Source organism: Hibiscus syriacus, unplaced genomic scaffold, assembly GCF_006381635.1.
Source record: "Hibiscus syriacus cultivar Baekdansim isolate YM2019G1 unplaced genomic scaffold, ASM638163v2 tig00001095_pilon, whole genome shotgun sequence".
Classification (NCBI taxonomy): Eukaryota; Viridiplantae; Streptophyta; class Magnoliopsida; order Malvales; family Malvaceae; genus Hibiscus; species Hibiscus syriacus.
The window spans coordinates 311,106-328,496 of NW_024061842.1; the positions used below are offsets into that span (position 1 = coordinate 311,106).

At 31.9% G+C, this 17,391-nt stretch overlaps 1 pseudogene; it reads left to right on the forward strand.

Moving 5' to 3' along the window:
* Nucleotides 1-393: 393 nt before the first annotated feature.
* Nucleotides 394-7,363, forward strand: LOC120119705 (annotated as a pseudogene).
* The last annotated feature ends 10,028 nt before the right edge of the window (nt 7,364-17,391 follow it).

Sequence of the window (17,391 nt, forward strand, 5' to 3'; positions counted from 1 at the left end):
AAATTTCGTTGAATTCAAATCAATTTGAGTGTTAAATAAAAATATAATATTTAAAATTAATTTATATCAATTAAAAAACTTGATTTGATCTAACCAATGAGCATCGATTACATGGATTGATTCTTATCTTTTATCTGAAATCATGACATATATAAGTTGTTAACTTGTTATCACGTATTATATCAGTCTAAAATCTCGTTAATTTTTTTTAGGTTCTCCTACTATACTTCGTATCTTTATTAATAAAATCTGTATAAAATTAAAAAAAATTATATTATGTAACAAGATCTTATCTCATATATATATATATATATATATATATATATATATATATATATATATATTTTGAAGATAGTTTGTACGTAAATTATCATATCCCAACAACACAAAGAAAAACAGAGAATCGAAGAAAAAATCACTAATTCGGCAATGGATCGAGCTTTTCGGCGAATCAGAATCTTAACCAATCACCTCCTCCTATCTTCGCCTGCTCAGACCGCTTGTCTTACTTCAAACGGCTGTTTTAACTACCTCCCGCCCGAATTTTCCGAGAAATACGTTTTCAACGTCAATGAGATGCGGAAGCTGATTGACGGGCACGATGCGGAGGAACGGGATCGGCTGTTCGGATTGATAATACAGAGCAAGTTGTTCAACCCGAGAGTGAGGGGAGGGAAGGTGTTTGTGTCGCGGACTATAACCAATCGATGGAGCAGCAGCGGGAGATGACTTGGAAACGCATCGAGTATTTGTTGGATAGAGGGGTTTTCAAAGGATGGATGACGGAGGAAGGAGAAGATGTTGAGATGAAGAAGTAGGCTTGCTTTGAGGTTTTGGGCCTCTTCGATCATTCCATTTACATTAAGCTTGGAGTTCACTTCTTATTGTGGTGCGTATCTCCCCTCGTTTCTGTTTCTCATTTTTAAAAGAAAATATACGAAGAAAATAATATTTTAGATTTAGTCAAAATATTAACTTTAAATATTATATTTTTTATAATATTTTCTGTAGCGTCTATTTTCACTGTTTTTTTAATCTTAAATTATTTTATTGTACCGTAAAATTACCCTTCTTTTAAAGTCAATTTTGATATATTAGAATTAGGGGTGCTTACTGAGCGAGTCGGTGGTGAGTTAGGTAGTCCTCGACTCATGCTCATTAAAAAATTTTGTTGCTCGACTCAACTTGTTACTTGTTAAGCTCGTTAAAATTTATTCGACTCAACTGGTTGGTTGTTATGCTCACCATAATTTTTACCATATTTTTTAACTATGAGTAAAATCTACTAATACTATATAAAATTTAATATAAATATAAAATAACAAATTTAAATAAAAAATTATCAAAAGTGTGTATCAAGCAATTTCAAAATATAAACTCTAAGGTAACAATCCACAAATACACTACAGTAATAAATTAATAGATTAATAAATTAGTAGTAATTATTAATTGGTAATTTACCATATTTCCTAATATATATTAGTAAATTAATAATTATTATTCAGACTTTTTTTGAATGAAATAATTTTTAAAGTAACTACTAAAAAATATAAAAATAATTATCAAACTGCTCACAAACCTATCGAGTCGAGTTAGACCTTGTTCAAATCAACTCGTTAAGATCTCAAATCAACTCGAATCGAACATTGACTAAATTTTAACCGAGTCGAGTTCGTGCATCTCACGAACTACTCAACTCATTAATCGCTTCTAGTTAAAATTTATTGTGTTGTTGACTAAGATCTCACGTAGAATAACGGCACGCATAATCAAATACATCTATTAAAAGACACGATTGATACCATATGTGATATAAATGAATATTATTCGATAAAATTTTTAGATGTTATTTTAATAAATAGTTTTAGAAAATGATATATATATATAATAATAATAATAATAAAAAGCGGATATTTTACAAGTTATATTTAATTATATTTGTTTGAAAGAAATTGTGGTTGGGTGGAATTGGAAATTGAGATAGACTTTAAGTTATATACAATCACACGTAATTATAAGTATCAAATATTATATCAATCAAATTTATGATGTAATAAGAACGATTCTTTCGATCTTATTTGACAATAAATCTTAAATTCAATCTGAGTGCAATTTGGTTTTCCTTTGTTGTGTCATTTAACTCTTGCCATAATGTATGCGAGGGTGGTGCTATCAAATTTGTTGGTACAAAGCACCACCATGACAAGTGGCTGAGGAACACTGAAAATTTCAAGGTCAGGTTGCTTTTCAATATCTGAGTTGGGCCATGGAAGCAAGGTACGTAAAGGTTGTCTGATCCTTTAGTAAGGAGAATCTGGCCCTTTTCTTTTCCTGATATTCATGCAGTTAAGGGATGGCAAACGGGTACAGTTTCGTAGATTTCGCACCGTATCCGTTTCAATTGGAGCGGGGATGGGTATAATTTTAGCGGGTAGTGGATTTAGAAAGTGGTACCCGTCGCGGGTGGTGGGCGGGTAATGGGTTTGAGACATTACCCGCCCCGCATCCGCCCGCCCCACATCCGCCCACCTAGCTAAATATCTATTAAATTTTGGACCATTATGAATTTAGGTGTAATTTTAGAGACTAATTTATAAATTCTAATATTGTATAAGATATAACATGTAATTTATCCAACTCTCCAACAAATAGCAAATGATATTTTGGGCATTCCTGTCTCCACTGTCCCATCAAAATCTGCATTTAGTATAGGTGGAAGAGTAATTGGTCCTTATCGTAGTCGACTACTTTCGAAGACGATTGAAGCATTAATGTATGCTTAAAATTGGCTTTGGGCCGATATTAAAGGTAATATTATTATTTAGTTTATATTTTGTCAAATTGTGCTTAATTATCTTATTAAAGTTTAGTTACTAACTTATATTAGTTTTACTTTCTATTATATATGTAGGTAGTAGTGAATTTAAATTGAAGCGCTCTCAGTTGGAGGAAATAAAGAATGATGATTGTAATACTGGAGTATTATATGTCACAAATATTGCCTGGAATTTTAGAATGTTGTGCCAAAGAACAAAAACATTATGTGTTTGTCATTTATGTTTCTAGACTTTAATTATGTCCTTTATTATGGTGTTTTATGTATTTTAAGATCTATATTAACACTTAACTTAGATAATCCTTGGATTATTTTATTATGTTTCTTAATGAACATATTTTTTTTAATTTTTGTTGCTTATGTATAACTTAAGTTTGCTGTCAGGCGGGTCTAGACGGGTACGTCGCTAGTGAGTAGTGGGTGTGGGGATGGATTTGAGAATGTATCCGCGTGGGCGGGTTTGGATTTAAAAATTTGTACCCATCATGGGTGGTGGGCGAGTGGTGGATTGAAAAATATTAGTTGGGCATGGGGATGGGAAGAGGGTATCCGCACCCGACCCGTCCATTTGCCATCCCTAATGCAGTCTTCTTCTTCTTGCTGATTTATTCTTGAGCTACTGCTTTTAGGTTCGAGGAATTGAAACAGTAACGACATATGACTCAAAGACTGGAGAGTTTTTCATTAATAAACCTTGTGAATCAACTCAGAAGTATTGGATTGGTGGGGCAGTCAAGGTTTTTCTAGATTACTTTGCAATGTGAAGTTTTTATTTAGCTGTTTTTATCATCCCTTCCTTTGTTTCGCGTACATGCTGACATGGTATACTTTGTATTTTTGCTTTGTTGTCTGGCATACTACACACGATTGTGCTTTCACAACTCATTATCAATGGAACCAATGAAGGGGCTCATGCTTTTATAGCCCAAATCAGAGATGCTGATGGTAATGTATGTCCAAACAGTCGGATCGCCGACTGTGGTCATAAAACTTGTTTAAATGGCATCGATAATGGTCGAATCTGGTATTATAAACTTATACTTCTACTATGGATTCTTTAGTCTTTTCCTAGAAAAAAAATTCTAATATAAAAGGTTTGCTTATGTGATTTCGGGTTTGACAATGTCCGAGTTCCCAGAGAGAACTTATTGAATTCAGCTGCTGATGTTTCACCTGATGGAGGATATATAAGCTCTATAAAAGACCCAGAACAGGTGCTTATAATTTGAATTCACTGGTATCCTTGTTTAGCCGGTAACACTATGTTGTTTTCTCTTATATTTCTGTTGCTTTAATTCAGAGATTTGCTGCATTCCTTTCACCTCTAACAGCAGGCCGTGTTAATATTGCAGTTAATGCAGTTTACCAGTCAAAGGTATACCTCATTTTTCTTTTAAAGTATCTGATCTCATTTTAATGGTGGATAAGATTTTGCATTTGTATTTTTAGAAATATAATTTCGAGGCAAATGTTTAAATTTGAGAAATTATTATATTAAATATCAAAAATATATTTTTCTTAAGAAAGAGAAATTGATATTTACTTTCTTTTATATATATATATATATATATATATATATATATATATATATATATATATGTGATGAGTGTTTTAAATTGTATATATTTATTGTTATTTACACCTTATTTTTCGATTGAATATTACTGATTTATCTTTATTTTGGGTTTATTTTAGACATGAGTTTTATTGGATTAATTATCTCCAAAAGTAGAAGATTTTGATGGTCTACTCAGTATCTTGAATATTTAATTGGAATTTACTTGGCATAAGGTTATCCATAAGATGAAGTATAATTCAACCATAAGTACAATACTTAAATATTTATTTTTATCTTTTGTAATAAACCTTTTTATTTAGGATTTTTAGTTTGATTATTTTATTTAAGAATTAGTTATTTTATTAGAACTCTTCGTAAGATTTTTAGTTTGATTAGGAATTAGTCATTTTATTTACTTAGAACTATTAGGTTATAAATACCCCTAGGTTCAACCTTTGAACTCAGATTGAAACTTATATTCTCTTGGCTATTTATTGAAGTTCTACTTTTATTTTATCTTTTTACTTTTCTTTCATTATTTTCTTTTCACAATGCTAAGCATGATCCAATCCATGCTTAGCTAAATCACTTTTAGTCGATATCTGAGCGATGACTCAATTCGTTTCGTGATAATTGAAAAGTGCTTCATACCTTCATGTTTCTTTCTTGTTTTTTGGCAAACAAGGTTAGGTAATTGACTTAATCTTTAAATTCTTTACACTTTCAATTCAAAGATTGCACCTTAGCTTGAATGTTGTTTTGATTTACCGTTGGGGAAGAGAATCGACTTGTAGCAAATTCAAATCCCTAAGAACAAACTTAACGGCAGTCCGCTAAGAGAAATCAAGATCAAGTTCGATTCTTATTGAGACATATAATCTAAACACAGGTTTTTCCAGCATTTAAGAAGATATTGGCATTAACATCGATAGTCGAAGTTAAATCCAAACAAGGATTAATTTTCAAGAATTGATTCTAGGGATTAATTCACATGAGAGAAGAGCAAGTTACAAGGGTTGTGCCTTGTAGACTGAAATCGACAAGATTTCGAAGTAAAATATATTTCAAGGATCGAGACGAGTTGAGCCAAAGCAAAGCTAGAGGCTATCTTCTATAATTATATTTTTCAATTATTTATTTTTATTTAATTTTATTTTATTCAAATAAATTCGATAAAACCCCCTTTTTATTTTATAGATTTTCTAGTTAGAGATCAGATCCGATTTAATTGGAAATTCCTTAGTCCCTGTGGATCAACCCTATTTCCCTATACTATTTTTTTTTATTTTATTTATTTAAATTGAGAATTAGGTTTATTTACTTGACAATTACGACGCTTTTCAAATTGGCGTCGTTGCCGGGAACTTCAGCAAAATTACTTATATTGTATGTTTTGATTTATAACCAGGAAAAATTCGGGCGAACTAATAAAAAATTTGAACTTGAGATCGAAGCATACACTCGAAAACTATGGCTAATATGATGATTCGTGAATTAGCTGTGACATCTGCCGAACAACAACCATTATGCATCGCATTCCTGAATATAGAAACACCATTTAAACTCAAGACCTGTTTGATCCATCTTTTACATACTTTCCATGGATTGTCGAGTGAAAATCCTCATAAACACATTACTGAATTTCATATGGTTTGCTCTAGCATGTAACCACAGGAAGTATCTGATGATCAAATTAAACTTCGTACTTTTCCTTTTCCCTTTATCGATTTGGATAAGGATTGATTATTTTACTTATCGCCTAATTCTGTTACTACTTGGGCTGATATGAATCGTCTTTTTCTCGACAGGTTCTTCCCTGCGGCAAAGGTGAGTGAATTAAGGTAAAACATCTTAGGAATCCAGTAAAAGGATGGAGAGTCGTTATAAGACTACTGGGAATGATTCAAAAAACTTTGTGCTAGTTGTCAACAACACGGGTTAACCGAACAGACCCTTCTCCAATATTTCTATGAAAGACTACTTCATTTGGAGATCAATAAAATTGAAGCAGCTAGTGAACGAGCACTTATTAATATGACTCCACATGCGGCCAGAAATCTAATTTCTACAATGGCCGATAATTCTTAACAGTTTGGCTCTTCTAGTGAACCTACTCATCGGGTTCACGAGGTAAGTGCAATTTCATTAGAAAATAAAATTGATAAGTTGGTTGATATTGTTAAATCTCTTGTTCTAGTTAAAACATGTACCACTAGACTTTGCGGAATATGCACAAGGTCGAACCATCCCATGGATTGTTGTCCGATGTTACAAGAAGACACTACCGTACAAGTAAATACAGTTGGAAATTTTCCAAGACCTCCCCGGAAACCTTATAATCCTCACGAAAATACTTATAATCTGAGGTGGAGGAATCATCTGAACTTTAGCTATACATAAAAATCCTAAACCAAATCAGTTGTATCTACCAAGGCAACCACCACATCAGTCGTATCTACCGTTGGCATCATCATTGGAGTTCATCGTCGAGCGGTTGACACTACCTCAAGAGAAGTTTCAAAATCGAATCGAAGCTTATCTACAAGTGTTAGATAAGCAAATGGCTCAACTGGCCATATTGTAGAGTCATCCAACTGCTGCTGGATTAAGAAATAAGTCATTTTCATTCTTTGACGACTTTGTTCAAATATTTGGAAAAGAAAGAGCAACAGGAACAACAGTTGAGACAACAGCTGATACAGTGGAACATATTGATGTTGAAGATAATGCATTTATAGATGCATTAATTGAAGAAGAGAGTAAGAGATTCTGAATCAAGAGAGGATGTTGGTGCTTTAACTTGCCAAACATCTGATGCTACTGCCTCTACTCCTACAATGAAAAAAGTAGCTAGCAAGAAAAGGTCTCGAAGTGATGATGGGTTAACTGAGCTTGTACAAGAGATAAGTAAGTTTGGTGCTGCATACCGAGAAACTGCCAAAGAAATTAAGAATATTACTGCTTTATAGAAAAAAGAGGCAGAAGGAAATGATCGAAGAATGTCGATTTGCATAGAAATCATGAAAATTGAAGGTCTATCCAATGATGAAATGCTTATTGCAGGAGAGTATATTAGCAAAGATGCGCACAAGGTAGATTTATTTTTTTCTTTGCCAAAAGAATTCAAAAAAGATTATGTGATTAAGCAATTAGTTGAATGCCATCACTTTAAACCATCTTTTTGACTGTGGTCCTTCTACAATTATGTCGATCTTTTTTTGATTATGACTTTAGAATATGGTCCCAACTTTTTTGTGTAGCTTAGCCAAGTATATGTCAAGCTTTTGACTTGGACAATTTTTTGTGTATCTAATATAATCAACATATATGATTAAGTTTAGAATGTCATGGCTATTATCTTTTGTATGTCTGAACATTGTACAAACTTTTGATGGTTAATGTTATACTTCTTTTTGTTATGTAAGCTAAACAAAGAATTTAAGCTTATAAAATTGTATTTGGTATGTATGAGTTCATATCTGCTATTCGGTATCTTGGATAGTCTTGTCAAAACTATCGTGGCTAATTTCTGTTGCAACAATTGTTTGTAGTATATGGCTTGCTAGTAATGTGATAGTCTTGTCATTAACACTCTTAAAATCACAGTTGAAAAGGTTTTCAAGATATTGGATAATAACAGTCCTCTTAAACACGCTGCTGTTCCAGACTTCCAGATAAGCTTGGAATCTAGTAATCTTTCTTTCCACGAAGAATATAGTTAAGACCAGTACCAGTTGTAATCACTTTCATGTTTTTTCATTTCTATGAGATGTCTGAAGTCCAAGTAGCATAGGTTCCGACGAGGATGAATATTAGTTTAAATATATGCAAGGTTTTTATCCTCCTCTACATTCACAGCTCTTGATGGTTGTTATACATATATAAGCTCGTCGGCAATGAGGTCTGCCAAACGTTTTGTTGTGGAAATATTCAGACAATTGAGATGGGTTGTCTTCAGAATTCATGCAAATCCTAGCATTGCAATAGCCATCAATGTTCCAACCCTGAAGTAAATATCATTAACACTTTTTTCGAAAATCAATCTCATGACTGATAGCTTAGAATAATTCAGACATGGCCAAATTAGCAGCCACTTAAAATTGTTTTAGAATTCTCTTTAGATGCAGGTAAGCTATTTCACTTGTCCTTTGTGTATGATCCGAAAGAAATTAACGTTCTAGTATGTTCAAAGCTTGGCCTCTGTCGGGTTTTGTATGTTCGGAGAGAAATTACAGGTTGGGAAACATGAATTATTGGGTTGATTGCTTTTCGTAATCTGGAGTTAAGTACAAATCAGATTAGGACTGAGTATTAATAATTTTATTAAAATATTAACAAAGATAATGATGAATGACGGTGAAACATAAAATTATAGACAATATGATTTTTAGTGTTATATTTTCTTACTTATTTGAATTATGTTTTTGTAATATAAATTCATGAGATAAATAATAATGATAAAGTATGCAGAATTAAGTATAAATATAAAAAATAAATAAATAAATTATTGTATATAGAAGATATACTAAATATTATATCTTAGATAACAAAAATAATTTACATCTTTTTATTATTATGAATATCTATGATAAATTATTGTATATAGAAGAATGTAAACCTTGTCGATTGAAAAATACAAGAAACCTCCCAGTGAATGCGTTACGTATGAACCGAAGCTAGTTTCCACAATGCAGTGCCAAGTTGGACTGTATGTGTAGTCGAAATCCTGAGAAAGCTAACGGAATCATCGTCATGGTCGATTCAATATCATAGTGAAAGTTAAAAATCTCTAATATAGAACATTTAGTTAAATGTTGATGTCAAATTTTAATATATTTTTACATAAATTAAGTAAAATTTAATATTAATTAAAATAAAATAATACATGATATATTTAAATAATCAAGTAATATATTATCGATGGATTTTTATATAAATAATTTTTTTAAATATTTATAATTTCACTTGTTAAAAAATATAGAACAAAGACAATTTGGTAAAATATACATTCCAATAATCTTTTATTCTTTCAACCAAACAATGTAATCTTACATTCATGCCAAACAAACCAAACACAGTAATATAACATTCCCAATAATCCTATTACCTGATATTCTTTTATTCCTACTAGTAATCTTACATTATGTGAATCAAATGTACCATAAGAGGATAATGTTTCTCCCAAACATACATATAGGTTGGATCATCTTAGTCATTCTTTGGTCAAATCATAGAGGTGTGGGGTAGGAATTGGGTCCAGGTAAGGGCTGTGAGTTACAAGCAGGCCCGTTTAGGGTTAGTTGGTTGTTGGACCTGAATAGAGTTTTAGGGTTTGGGCAATATGCGCTTATATTTCTTTCTACTCATATTTGAACACTCTAAAATCTTGTTTTCTTTTCTTCTTTTTTTTGTAAAGGAAAAGTGAACATTTTAGAGTTTCATCTACCTTTTATGAGATTTGTTTTATTTCATTTTTAGGAGGCCGCAATTAAGATGACCAATGGATTAAAGACGTGGTTTATGAGACTGTTATTTGCTATTCTGATCCAGTTTTTAAAAGGAATAATTTGAGGAATAACTACATCATATATATCATTAAATTTTATTCGTCGACTTGTTTATACCACTAAACTTTCAATTTTTTTCAATTATAGCACTAAACTTTTTTTTTACATTCAATTATATCACTCCGTCATTTAGTCACCAACGGGACGATGACATGACTAACGGTTACTGTCATGGTCTGTTACTCCAAAATGACGTCGTTTTTACCACTTTAGTGGTATATTGATTTTTCTACTAAAATTTTAGACAAAATTTCTTTTACCAATGCACTTTCCACCCGCCATCAGTAGTCAAGCATCGCCCATCATCGGGTCATATTTTTGCAGTAAGATCAATACTAAAATATTCATATTTCACTCATCTTTTGTCTCATAGGATTGGTTTTCCATGAAAACACTCAAAATTGATGGAAAACAATTTAAAAGTTCGACGTATTAATACATCGATCTCTTTCAATAATCATTTGATGAGGCTAGTTTTAAGCTATGTTGTTCGTCTTCTCAAAATAATACTTTTCGCCGTCCAGATTTTCAAACAAACACCCCAAATCCTGTAACTCTAAGAAAGTCTCCAGACATCTAAAATATGTTAGATTTTTTTTTAAATTTAATTTCGTCGATTTTCAGTGTATTTCGTGAAAAATTAATCATATAATAAGAGCAAATAGTAAAATTGAGCATTATGGTATCGACTTCGTCGCGAAAGACAATCGGTAATAGGCATAAATATTAGAAACCTAAATGTGGCGAGCTTATTGACAGAGATGAACAGCAAACAAAGGTAGAAGAAGAAGTTTAGACGAGAGAATATTAAATCATTGCAGAATTAAAGAATAACCATTTCTTTATTTTAATTAAAACTCAATGATGGAATACAATGTTAATATATAGCTAAATATTACAAATGCCCAGTTAGTTACAACAGTACAACTGCCTAACCACCATACTAACAGCCTAACTGTTTCTTTATACTAACATTTTTCTGATTTATGCCTTCTTGAACTTCTGATTAAGGACGTCGAGACGATAACACATGTGGCCGGACTGAGCTGCCCGTCAAGAACTCGTTCACGAACAATGTGTATATCAATCTCAACATGCTTAACACAAGATTTGTTTGAATTGGTTTAGGGTAGAAAATAATTGTTTGATTGCTAAGAAAATAAGAGAAAGTGAATGAGTTATTAAGATAAGTCAATCTCCATGATCAAACAGTGTCATATAAGTCAATTAACATGCCACATCAGCATTCTGTTACCGCATTAAATTCTGATAACAGCGAGTGAGTAATTCGTTATAAATTGATAAAGTTAGTGACCGATATGTTATTTTTGAAACTTCAGTGGAAAAAACAAAAACTTACTTAAATATTAATGACTATGTGTAGTTTACCCTATTTCTTATTACGATTCTTAAATCCTACAATAATTTTTAATGATGTACCTAAACAATGTTACAAATTTTAAACCTTTAATGACCAGTTAATGCTTTCCATATCTAACATACTTTTAAACTCTAAAAATATTATTGAAACACAATTAGATGTTAGAGAGGGCAAAGGTTTATTTATGGCATCATGGTAACGCTACCAGATAGTTCGGCACCAACACATCAGATATTATGCATTAATTAAGCATATTTTTTTATATATAAAAGTTATGGTTAAAAATGGATTTTAAGAAGAATAGAAGATTATATTTTACACAACTAAATATAATTTGAGAAATTATTTGTGATGAGTGTTTTATATTGTATATATTTATTGTATTAAAAATGTTTAAATTTGATATTATGCACCAACTTAAAAATGTTTAAATTTGAGAAATTATTGTATTAAATATCAAAGATATATATTTTTCTTAAGAAAGAGAAATTGATATTTACTTTCTTATATATATATATATATATATATATATATATATATATATATATATATATATATATATATATATATATATATATATATATATATATATATATATATATATTTGTGATGAGTGTTTTATATTGTATATATTTATTGTTATTTACTCCTTATTTTTCGATTAAATATTACTGATTTATCTTTATTTTAGGTTTATTTTGGACATGAGCTTTATTGGATTAATTAGCTCCAAAAGTAGAAGATTTTGATGGACTACTCAGTATCTTGAATATTTAATTAGAATTTACATGGCATAAGGTTATCCATAAGATGAAGTATAATTCAACCAGAAGTACAATATTTAAATATTTATTTTTATCTTTTGTTATAAACCTTTTTATTTAGGATTTTTAGTTTGATTATTTTATTTAGGAATTAGTTATTTTATTAGAACTCTTCGTAGGATTTTTAGTTTGATTAGGAATTAGTCATTTTATTTACTTAGAACTATTGGGTTATAAATACCCCTAGGTTCAACCTTTGAACTCAGATTGAAACTTATATTCTCTTGGCTATTTATTGAAGTTATACTTTTATTTTATCTTTTTACTTTTCTTTCATTATTTTCTTTTCACAATGCTAAGCATGATCCAATCCATGCTTAGCTAAATCTCTTTTAGTCGATATCTGAGCGATGACTCAATTCGTTTTGTGAGAATTGAAAAGTGCTTCATACCTTCAGGTTTCTTTCTTGTTTTTTTGGCAAACAAGGTTAGGTAATTGACTTAATCTTTAAATTATTTACACTTTCAATTCAAAGATTGCACCTTAGCTTGAATGTTGTTTTGATTTACCGTTGGGGAAGAGAATCGACTTGTAGCAAATTCAAATCCCTAAGAACAAACTTAACGGCAGTCCGCTAAGAGAAATCAAGATCAGGTTCGATTCTCATTGAGACATATAATCTAAACATGGGTTTTTCCAGCATTTAAGAAGATATTGGCATTAACATCGATAGTCGAAGTTAAATCCAAACAAGGATTAATATTCAAGAATTGATTCTAGGGATTAATTCACATGAGAGAAGAGCAAGTTACAAGGGTTGTGCCTTGTAGACTGAAATCGACAAGATTTCGAAGTAAAATATATTTCAAGGATCGAGACGAGTTGAGCCAAAGCGAAGCTAGAGGCTATCTTCTATAATTATATTTTTTAATTATTTATTTTTATTTAATTTTATTTTATTCAAATAAATTCGATAAAACCCCCTTTTTATTTTATAGATTTTCTGGTTAGAGATCAGATCCGATTTAATTGGAAATTCCTTAGTCCCTGTGGATAAACTCTATTTCTCTATACTATTCTTTTTATTTTATTTATTTAAATTAAGAATTGGGTTTATTTACTTGACAATTCCGACGCTTGTCAAATTGGCGTCATTGCCGGGAACTTCGGCAAAATTACTTATATTGTATGTTTTGATTTATAACCAGGAAAAATTCGGGCGAACTAATAAAATTTGAACTTGAGATCGAAGCATACACTCGAAGACTATGGCTAATATGATGATTCGTGAATTAGCTGTGAAATCTGCCGAACAACAACCATTATGCATCGCATTCCTGAATGGAGAAACACCATTTAAACTCAAGACCTGTTTGATCCATCTTTTACATACTTTCCATGGAATGTCGAGTGAAAATCCTCAGAAACACATTACTGAATTTCATATGGTTTGCTCTAGCATGTAAGCACAGGAAGTATCTGATGATCAAATTAAACTTCGTACTTTTCATTTTCCCTTTATCGATTTGGATAAGGATTGATTATTTTACTTATCGCCTAATTCTATTACTAAGGTGAGTGAATTAAGGTAAATCATCTTAGTAATCCAGTAAAAGGATGGAGAGTCATTATAAGACTACTGGGAATGATTCAAAAAACTTTGTGCTAGCTGTCCACAACGGGTTAACCGAACAGACCCTTCTCCAATATTATATGAAAGACTATTTCATTTGGAGATCAATAATTGAAGCAACTAGTGAACGAGCACTTATTAATATGACTCCGCATGCGGCCAGAAATCTAATTTCTACAATGGCCGATAATTCTTAACAGTTTGGCTCTTCTAGTGAACCTACTCATCGGGTTCACGAGGTAAGTGCAATTTCATTAGAAAATATAATTGATAAGTTGGCTGATATTGTTAAATCTCTTGTTGTAGTTAAAACAGGTACCACTAGACTTTGCGGAATATGCACAAGGTCGAACCATCCCATGGATTATTGTCCGATGTTACAAGAAGACACTATCGTACAAGTAAATATAGTTGGAAATTTTCCAAGACCTCCCCAGAGACCTTATAATCCTGTCGAAAATACTTATAATCTGAGGTGGAGGAATCATCCAAACTTTAGCTATACATAAAATCCTAAACCAAATCAGTTGTATCTACCAAGGTAACCACCACATCAGTCGTATCTACCGCTGGCATCATCATTGGAGTTCATCGTCGAGCGGTTGACACTACCTCAAGAGAAGTTTCAAAATCGAATTGAAACTTATCTACAAGAGTTAGATAAGCAAATGGCTCAACTGACCCAGACCGTGGACGAATGAATCATATGGAAGACTACCATCTCAAACCGAAGTAAATCCTTGAGAAAAAATTAGTGCCATCACCCTTCGGAGTGGCATTGTTCTTACACCAATCCCTAAAGATGATGTCGTAAGGTTCTAAGAAAAATAAGATTTTATTGCAGGCTCTCATAAAAAAGATGTTGACATAGGGGAGAAAGAAAAAGAACCAAGATCAGAAAATAAAAATGTATCACCAGCCTCTTCCGCACCATCTCCCTATGCCATCCCATATCATTTTTCTTCAAAGTTAGTTAAACACGACAAACAAGCTGATGAAAAAGAGATTCTTGATATTTTTCCAAAAAATGGAGATAAATATACCACTTCTTGAGGTAATCCGAAAAGTACCAAGATATGTCAGATTCTTGAAAGATCTTTGTACAACCAAAAGGAGACTTACTGGCAATAAAAAGGAAAATTTAGGTGATAATGTATCAATTACTTTTCAACATAGGGTTTCACCTAAATCAAAAGACCAATACGTGTTCCTTATTCCTTGTAAAATCGGTAAGGTATGAATTAAACGAGCTATGTGTGATTTGGGTGCTTCTATAAATGTTATGCCTCTTTTTTTTTACAACTCACATTCTGCTGAGTCTTTGAAGGAAACTAGAGTAACAATTCAACTTGCTAATTGATCCATCATTTATCCCAAAGGCCTCATTGAGAACATACTGGTTGGCTTTTGAGAAAGATTTAATTTTCTCACTGGATTTATATGTCATCGACGTAGAAAATGATAAAACCAACACTTCCTCTGAAATCCTTCTTGGTTGGCCATTCCTAAGTACTGCACATACCAAAATTGATGTTAGGACTGAAATTCTTACTATGGAATTTGATGGTTAAGCTGTTACGTTTGACATTTATAAGGCGATGAAATATCTAGATAATGTTGCAAGTATTAATTTTGTTGATGATATTGAGCCTTGGGTGGATGATTTTGTTGAAACTAACTTATCCAATGATTTGTGCAGTGAGTTAGAGAATTACAAAAAAGACATCAGGGAGTTAAAAAATATTTTTCTATTCATTTTGCTTTACGCGTAACTCCACCTAAGTCTAAACTTTTACCTTTTTTTGCAGGCACCAAAAATCAAGCTGAAGCAGTTACTAGGCCATCTGAAATACACATTCCTAGGAGATAAAGTTACCCTCCCAACCATTATCTCAAATAAGCTTTCAAAAGAGGAGAAAGAAACTTAGTGGAAATTTTGAGGGCCTACAAGGAAGCGATTTGATGGATTATAGTAAAATCAAAGGACTTAGTCCATCGACATGCATGTATAAGATTAAGATTAAAGATGATACAAAACCATCTCGAGAAGATCAAATGTGTCTTAATCCTCCAATGATGGAGGTGGTAAAGAAATAAATTCAAAAGCTTTTAGACGCCGACATCATCTACCCAATATCCGATATTAATTGGGTAAATTTGGTCCATGTGGTTCCTAAAAAAAACTGGAATGACAGTAGTTGAAAATTTCGAAGGCGAGCTAGTTCTTACATGAGTTTAAAAAGGATGAAGAGTTTGTATCGACTACAAGAAACTGAATTTTTTAACTCGAAAATATCAATTTCCACTTTCTTTTATTGATCAAATGATTGAACGTTTAGTTGGTAAATCTTATTAATGTTATCTCAATGGGTTTTCAGGTTTCTTCCAGATCCCAGTAGCACCTGAAGACCAAGGAAAACAATATTCACATGTTTTTTGGGGCACTTTTGCTTATCAACGAATGTCTTTCGGCCTTTATAACGCCACGCTACATTCTAGAGATGCACGCTAAGTATATTTTTTGATTACATAGAGAAAGGAAATGAAGTTTTCATGGATGACTTTATGATATATGATAATTCCTTTAATGAGTGTCTATTGAATTTAGCTAATATCTTGAAACGATGTCTTAAATATAACCTTGTTCTTAATTATGAAAAATACCACTTTATGGTCGATAAATGTTTAATTCTTGGTCACATTTTGTTTCTAACGGAATTGCAGTCGATAAGGCCAAAACCGATATAATTCGCTCACCCCCATACCCCCACAACTATGAGGGAGGTTCGCTATTTTCTTGGTCATGCATGTTTCTATCGCAGGTTTATCAAGAATTTCTCCAATATAGCACAACCGTTTTGCAATATTTTATAAAAGAATAAAGCTTTTGACTTTGACGGTGATTGCAAGGATTATTTTGATGTCCTCAAAGAATAACTCATCTCGACACCTATAGTTCAACCACCTAACTGGGATTATCTTTTTGATATTATGTGCGATGCAAGTGATTCAAGTGTGGGAGTCGTGCTTGGGCAGAAAATTGGCAAAGAACCTCACGTGATAGCCTATGCGTCTAAGACACTAGATGTAGCTCAATGAAATTACTCGACTAATGAAAATGAGCTTTTTACTATTATTTTTGCCTTAGATAAATTTTGTTCTTATCTTCTTTGTACTAATATTGTTGTTTATTTTGATCATGCAGCACTGAAATATTTATTGAGCAAGAAAGAGGCAAAATCGCGCTTAATCCGATGTATTTTACTCTTGCAATAGTTTAATCTTCAATTTAAGGATAATAAAGTATGTGAAAATTTAGTCATCGGCCATCTAATTCAACTTCCTATCTCTTATTTCGACGCACCGGTTCAAGAAGAGTTCCCTGAAGAACATCTTTTCTTGGTACAATAAACTATACCATGGTATGCCGACATGGTTAATTATTTATCCACTGTAGTACTTTAATCCGATCTATCACAATCTGAGGTAAGTCATATCAAAAGAGAGTATCGATTTTATATTTGGGACGATCTATATCTTTGGAAGCATTGCTCGGATTAGGTAATTCGACGTTGTGGTAATGAAAGTGAGGTAAATTATATCCTTGATTTTTGTCATTCTTACTCTTGCAGAGATCACTTTGGACCAAAA